At 37.2% G+C, this 7,503-nt stretch overlaps 1 long non-coding RNA gene across 1 annotated transcript; it reads left to right on the forward strand.

Annotated features, from left to right (window-relative positions):
- The first annotated feature begins 1,429 nt into the window (after positions 1–1,429).
- On the forward strand, positions 1,430–5,932 carry LOC134535510 (uncharacterized). Its single transcript, XR_010075632.1, has 2 exons — positions 1,430–1,929; positions 4,164–5,932. It is a non-coding gene; the product is annotated as an uncharacterized LOC134535510 (long non-coding RNA).
- Positions 5,933–7,503: the final 1,571 nt, after the last annotated feature.

A 7,503-nucleotide genomic window follows, 5' to 3' on the forward strand; every position in this document is an offset into this window, starting at 1 on the left:
CGGCGCGGCGCGCTGCGGGCTTGCAGAATTTTGTTTGTTTGTTTGGCCGCGCGCTGGCGCAGCCACGGGCCGCAGTTACTGGGGCGCGCTGTCGTAACAAGCCGCGCGGTGTGGCCTGCACATCGGGGTAGAGGGGGGGTAGTCTTCCCAGATGTTCTAGTTAGTTGTTTAGTAAATTTGACTTCAATAACGAGCTTTTGTTATGGTAGGCGCGGCAGGGCGCGCGAATTTAAGCGCAAGTGAGTGGTGACTCGGGGCTCACTCAGGCGGAGGCTATGCGTCTCACCTGTGGTCACGAGTTGTTAGTTCGTTCGTGATGTAGGAATTCAGGCTCACTCAGGCGGAGGCTATGCGTCTCACCTGTGGTCACGAGTTGTTAGTTCGTTCGTGATGTAGGAATTCAAGCTTTCGGGCGGAAGCTATGGTCGACGCCAGAGGCCACGAGTCGTTTAATTTAAGTTAGGTCATAATGTAGTCGTCAAGCTTTCGGGCGGAGGCTATGGCCCTCGTCAGGGGTCACGCGTCATAGTTTTTAAAATGTAATGTTCGTTCGGGATTTCAAGGGCAGGAGAGGCCCCTACGTTATTTTTTTAAAGTAATCGATCAAGAAAGGCTTTTCGGAAAATGTGAGTATGGACTTATCTTTGTTTTAATTTTAAGTATTAATTATGATTTGAGGTATTCGGAAGGACTAGGGAAGTGTTTAGTGAAGTTCTCTCATTCTCTCTCTTGTAAGGTCGTTCAATCGTTAAGGAAGTAAAGAGATTATTGTTTTAAATTGTAATCCTGCTATTTAAATGTTCTTTAAAATGATGTTGAGTATTTGACTTTAAGAATAAAATAATTTTAATTAAGTATTATGTTATTTTGCAAAATCTCCTTAGTTCAGCTCTCACCAGACATCCTGTACGGGATGACGAACCTATGATCCTAGGTACAGTAAAGTATTTTATGAAGTTAAGACTAGTTGATGCCAAGCGAGTTGTTTCTATGTAAAGAGCTACGATTCTCTCCCCCCTCTGAAAGTGGATCGTGACAGAAATGGCGGTGGCACCGGCTAGGTGCACGTGATAGAAAGGGTAGAGTTCGCCGGATAGGTTCTATTTCTGGAGAGAGAGAGAGAGGTAGATTTTTATGTTTATTATTAAGTTAGTTTCAGCTTCTGATAGCAGGTTATTAAGAGTTTACTTGAGGAGAGGATTACGGAATTTTAGTCTATAGTGGAGGAAGTCTTTGAGATTTTTTTTTTGACGTAACAGATGTTTATTTGAGGATACTTGTAAGGATAAAGTTTATAGTGATAAGTTGTTTTAAGTCGTTGAATTTATTGTAGATTTATATCGGGGATTATTACGTGAGGAGAATACGTTATAAGTTAAATGCTTATTAGAGATAATGCAAGTGGTTTAATTTAATTGAAGTTCATTTTAAGATTGTAGGTTAAGAGAATTATAATTTAAAATAAAGTTTTTTGTCGTAAATAGGAATTATTTTCAAGAGAAGTTTGTTTTGTTTTCGTGCGCGTAGGAGACGAGACGTACGAATTAAATCAGTCGAGGGAAGGATAAACGTTAGAAAGGAATTAAAGAGAAAACGAGAGTTTATGTAAAAGAGAGTTATAGAATTTATAGTGATGTTTTGTTTTAATTAGAAAAATGTTGAGAGTTGTTTCAGAACGACACGTCAGTGGACGTGGCAGAATGAACACGTGACGGGGAGGTGCTGAGACCTAGCGGAGAACGGAGGAACCGCAAGCGAGGGTTGGCGCACCTGATGGAATTCGGTGACGTCACGGGCTCATACGGAGACGTGGACAGGCCGTGACCTTGTTTTGATCAGCTGTACGGTAACTTAGCGATAAGAAAATAGACTATTGGTTAAATACATTTAAATTTAAGTGTGTTTTAGGAGAAGAGGAACTTTCAGTATGTAAGTAATTTAATTTAAGAAGTGTATGATGTATAGGCTAGAAGTGTTTCGTTGTAAGTTGTTTATGTTTTTGTTAGTTAAATTCTACCTCGGTTTTAAAAATATTTTTTTGGGATTTGTAAACATTATTAAGGAGGTACACTATAAAATCGATAAGCATTGAGAAAACTGGGAAGGCTAGATTTTGTGTGTAGAGGGAATTTACTCCAAAAGAACAGAGAGACAAAATTAATGTTTTCTTTAGGGCGAGGGACCCTAAGGTGAGGTGTTGTGTCCCTGGGAAGTAGGGATTGTAGAACAGACCCATAGGAGATGGGCTATCTACGTGAATTAAGGGTTAGGAGAATCCTGAGAGTTGTGAGTAGTTTGGGGCAGGAGTTCCCCATGGTAGTACCGAAGTGGCTATCCTGTATGGGATAGGGTACCATTTCAATGAAGTTTGTTGGTGGGGTGAGAGCCCCCTGTGTAGTGGGCCTATAGCAGATAGGCACTACAGTGAAATTTTTGGTTATTTTGTGAGGTAAATTCCCTGGAGGTTAAGTAAGATTGGATTCAGTTAGGAAGGAGGGAAATGAGAAACATTGCTGTAGAGAGTTAGTGTACTTGCCTAATGTGAAATTGAATTTTACTAAATTAATTTAGGAGAAAGTTTTGTTCGGTAAATAAATAATAATGGAAGATAGCTAGATAATTAATTAATTTTTTTTGAGTAAGGTGTTTTAAGTAATGAAATAAAATAATGTGAAGTAATTTGAATAATTGGGGAGGAATTTCTTTAAGAGTTTAGATAATTGTTTTTGAATTTATTGAGATATTCAGCCAGTGAAGTTTGAGTGTGAGAGATACAGTGAGATTTTAAGGAAATCGGTTGTTTATTAATTAGGACAAATGAGATTTTATGATTAAGAGTCAGTAAGCATAGTTAAAATTTACGACATGATATTTGTTGACAGTTTACAGTTATTAAGGAGAAAACAGAGTAATCTATTTATTTTTATTTTAATGGTTTGAAGATAAGATTATGAATTTTTTTTGGAAGTTTCTTTGGCATGTTGGAATAATTTTTTTTGATTTTTAGAATTTACAGAGAAAATTTAATTGATTTACATTAGTTTGGAAGTATGGAGGTTTAGTGTTCGATTAGCCCTAACTTGATGGTCGGATCTCAAAAGAATGCCGTAAAACCGATAGCCAATTGAGAGGAATGCGGTAGGCGCTTGTGTAGAGAGGGGTTGTGGGAAAACTCCTTGGGACTGATGGCAGATCAGGGGCCCTAAATAGTGTGTGATGCTGTAAAACCAGTGCAGGGAAAGCCTGGTATGCTTAAATTTTTGGGCACAGGTTATGTAAACCTGGGGTTCCATGGGATTTAGTCATGTTAGCTGCTGTGAGACATTAAGATTTCCAGGCTCCATAGTAAATTCAATGTAAATTTTTGTTTTCTTAAAATAATAAATTTGTTTTTAATTTATTTGAGATATTTGATTTGGAACAGTGAATACAGACCCCGAGGAATAAGAGTTATGCTGTGAGAGGAGAAGGTGGTAGGCCTAAAGGGTACAGGCACCACAGAGGTTATTTGTATTGCATAATTTAAATATAAGGAAACTTGAGAATTTGAAATTTTGTTGTTGGTTTGTACACCCATAAGAAGAGTATAGGCAGAATTTTTATTGTTATGAGATGTCTAATTTAATTGAAAAGAAGAAAGTTTAAAGATGCAAGGTAACATTATTATTGTAATAATTGAAAGAGATTAAGAGGTAGAGAGAAATAGGCAGTTTTTGTTTGTAAGTACTAAAGTTTACATATAGAAATTTAGTAACTAAGAATGAATAATAAGTTAAGTCTAGTGTAAAAGTTTTTTTTAAGTTTGTTAAGTTAAGAGTCACAAGTAAATTTTTTTTTAGAGAGAATGTCTTTGATAGGAAGTATTAGAAACTTATGGTAATTTTAGGGTAACATAAATAATGTAGGTAATGAATAATAAATAGATGGTAGGTCTTAAGTTAGGATTAACATTTGAAGCAGAATTTAATTAAGAAGAAGGAAAATAAATAGGCCTAATGAAAAGAACAAAAAAGGATTTTATGGTAAAGCATTTTTTTTAAGTAATAAACAATGAATAATAATGTTGTTTCAGGGTAATGTGTACTAATAATACAATTTTTTTTAGGACCAAAGAACAGGAATTATGTAATTTAAATTAACATGTATTTTTGAAACTGTTACAGATTCCTTAAGATGAGCTGAGCAGCAGTCCAGTTTACAAGATGACAAGAGTTCGAGAGACAAGATACAAGATCACTGAAACAAGAGCCAAGACTGAAGATTCAAGAGAAGAGAAAGCTGGCAGCCATGGACTTACAAGTGGAGATTAATAAGGTCATGTAAAGTTTTATTTTTTTTTATGGAAGACAGTAACTGGAGTTTTTTTTTTGTGTTATAAACATTATTTACAGAACTTTTTAGGTTATAGTAATGTAATGGAACTAGTGAGTTGTGGTAGCTGTCAAAAAGAACTAATACCTTAAGTTTAATTTTTAAAGTTAATTTTCTTAATTTACAGAGGGATTAGTAGTTTTTTTTAAACCTTATTTAGGTTGGAATTTAAATACAATAGCTTATTATAAATGTGTACGAACAGTTCAAGTTCACAGTACTGATAGGTAGGTCAGATGATCTTATTGATTTTGATGATTTGTTGTTTTGAGTTGATTTTTAAGTGTTGTGAATTAGACAATGAAATAGTTCTGAAAACTTAAATTATTTCAAGCTAAGAAATAGTAAAGTTAATTGTAACTCAAAGGACACCAGAATTTAATTTTTTTTTGAATTAGTAATGTTTGAAAATTTTATACTTTACAAGAAAGGTTATAAACAAACAGATCGGATGGAACAAGGATGCAGTAAATCACAATTTCATTTAGAATTATTGATTAGCTTTTGAGGTTATGAAGTAAAAGTAATTATAGTTTAAAAGTTTGAATAAAAAAAAATGTTTTTTTTTATTTGTTTCAAATAGAAAGTTTAAAAGTTAATTAGTCATGATCTAGGTGGGTGATGGGGTGGGAATTGGCCACTCTTTTTCCCTATAACCTCCCTAACATGGCCTTCTATTACAACTAACAGAAATAAAGAAGAAGAAAAATGAAGAATTATTAGTTAGAATGTTTCTTTCATGAAGATACCTGATGAACTTTTACTGTTTGGAAGAATAGAAGCAAGGTTAGTCAGATATTTTTACTCAGAAGAAGAAGAAGATAAAGCAGTTTTATGACTCGACAAGCCAGAGATTGGTGTTTCCCCTCTGCGCTCCTATTGACTACGTTGTTTACTCTCATGGGATAGCTGGTTCGGCACCATGGAGAGAGATTGGTGGGCATTGTGGTTGCCCCCAGAAGAAAAGAAGAGTAGAAGAGGTTATGGGTGGGTCATGTGAACTGACCTTCAACCCAGTTACTTCGTGGGGACTATTTGCTGTATAGAGAAGATCAAGACTCAAGAGGTAGGGAAAATCATTGGAGGTCATGTTTCCCTTCCTTAAGTTTTTCCTATCAAATTATTTGCCTGATTAGATTATGCTAAGGGTGGGATAATTTATGTTAGCAGTTGAATTAATTAATTTTATTTTTTTGTGTGTTTGCATCCTTGCCCATCGATTGCAGTTTAGTAGTTAGTTTTGTATTTGTCAGGCGTGATGGTAATGCCTGTTGATGATGTTTCAGAATTGTAATCTGTTCGTGATGAGGATGGCACAACTCCGAAGCAGATGTGGGGAGAAGTTGTGAGCTGCCCTGGAAGCCAGTCCAGTAGCTGTTGGAGTTGAGTGGTGTTTGCTGATGGCCAGCCCAGGGAGCTACTCTTCTCGACAACACTGACTTCGAGGAGTTGCACCAACCTTCACGAGATAAGAGTTTAATTAATTGAAACACTGTAAGGACACTTAATTTTTTTTGAAGAACGAAAGAAGTATGGTAATAAACGGAAACCGAAAAAAAAATAATAATAATAATTATCAAGAATTTGCACATTGTTTAACGAATACTGAGAAACTAAGAACAGTAATTTAATTTGTAAAGAGAGCTTCACTAACAGAACAATTTTTTTAGAATTGAGAACTCGAGCCTCTGAAGGTTCCTGTGAGAACAAACCAGATAAAAGTTTTACATTTAATTTTATGAATACTTGTTGTTTTAAAATAAATCTTATGCAGAATCTAGATGTATGTTCAGACAGCAAGGAACTAAGAAAATTATTATTTTTGTGAAATGAGGAATTTATAGTTATGGTTTAATGGAAAAAGACAATTTGTAATTTTGAGGTAGCTCGATGGGGCTCGAGCTCTGTGAGGGGAGGGTTATGTCGCGGGTTGAAATTTTGCAGGGTTGTTGAAATCAAATTTAGGGACTTTACTGACGGGACTCTGGGCTGGCTGCTCTGTTCACTCGTCAGCGCAAGTGGCGTGACCATGTAATTGGGGCACGGGGCCGGCGCGGCGCGCTGCGGGCTTGCAGAATTTTGTTTGTTTGTTTGGCCGCGCGCTGGCGCAGCCACGGGCCGCAGTTACTGGGGCGCGCTGTCGTAACAAGCCGCGCGGTGTGGCCTGCACATCGGGGTAGAGGGGGGGTAGTCTTCCCAGATGTTCTAGTTAGTTGTTTAGTAAATTTGACTTCAATAACGAGCTTTTGTTATGGTAGGCGCGGCAGGGCGCGCGAATTTAAGCGCAAGTGAGTGGTGACTCGGGGCTCACTCAGGCGGAGGCTATGCGTCTCACCTGTGGTCACGAGTTGTTAGTTCGTTCGTGATGTAGGAATTCAGGCTCACTCAGGCGGAGGCTATGCGTCTCACCTGTGGTCACGAGTTGTTAGTTCGTTCGTGATGTAGGAATTCAAGCTTTCGGGCGGAAGCTATGGTCGACGCCAGAGGCCACGAGTCGTTTAATTTAAGTTAGGTCATAATGTAGTCGTCAAGCTTTCGGGCGGAGGCTATGGCCCTCGTCAGGGGTCACGCGTCATAGTTTTTAAAATGTAATGTTCGTTCGGGATTTCAAGGGCAGGAGAGGCCCCTACGTTATTTTTTTAAAGTAATCGATCAAGAAAGGCTTTTCGGAAAATGTGAGTATGGACTTATCTTTGTTTTAATTTTAAGTATTAATTATGATTTGAGGTATTCGGAAGGACTAGGGAAGTGTTTAGTGAAGTTCTCTCATTCTCTCTCTTGTAAGGTCGTTCAATCGTTAAGGAAGTAAAGAGATTATTGTTTTAAATTGTAATCCTGCTATTTAAATGTTCTTTAAAATGATGTTGAGTATTTGACTTTAAGAATAAAATAATTTTAATTAAGTATTATGTTATTTTGCAAAATCTCCTTAGTTCAGCTCTCACCAGACATCCTGTACGGGATGACGAACCTATGATCCTAGGTACAGTAAAGTATTTTATGAAGTTAAGACTAGTTGATGCCAAGCGAGTTGTTTCTATGTAAAGAGCTACGATTCTCTCCCCCCTCTGAAAGTGGATCGTGACAGAAATGGCGGTGGCACCGGCTAGGTGCACGTGACAGTATTATCAC

The sequence above is a fragment of the Bacillus rossius genome, chromosome 8 (assembly GCF_032445375.1).
Source record: "Bacillus rossius redtenbacheri isolate Brsri chromosome 8, Brsri_v3, whole genome shotgun sequence".
Classification (NCBI taxonomy): Eukaryota; Metazoa; Arthropoda; class Insecta; order Phasmatodea; family Bacillidae; genus Bacillus; species Bacillus rossius.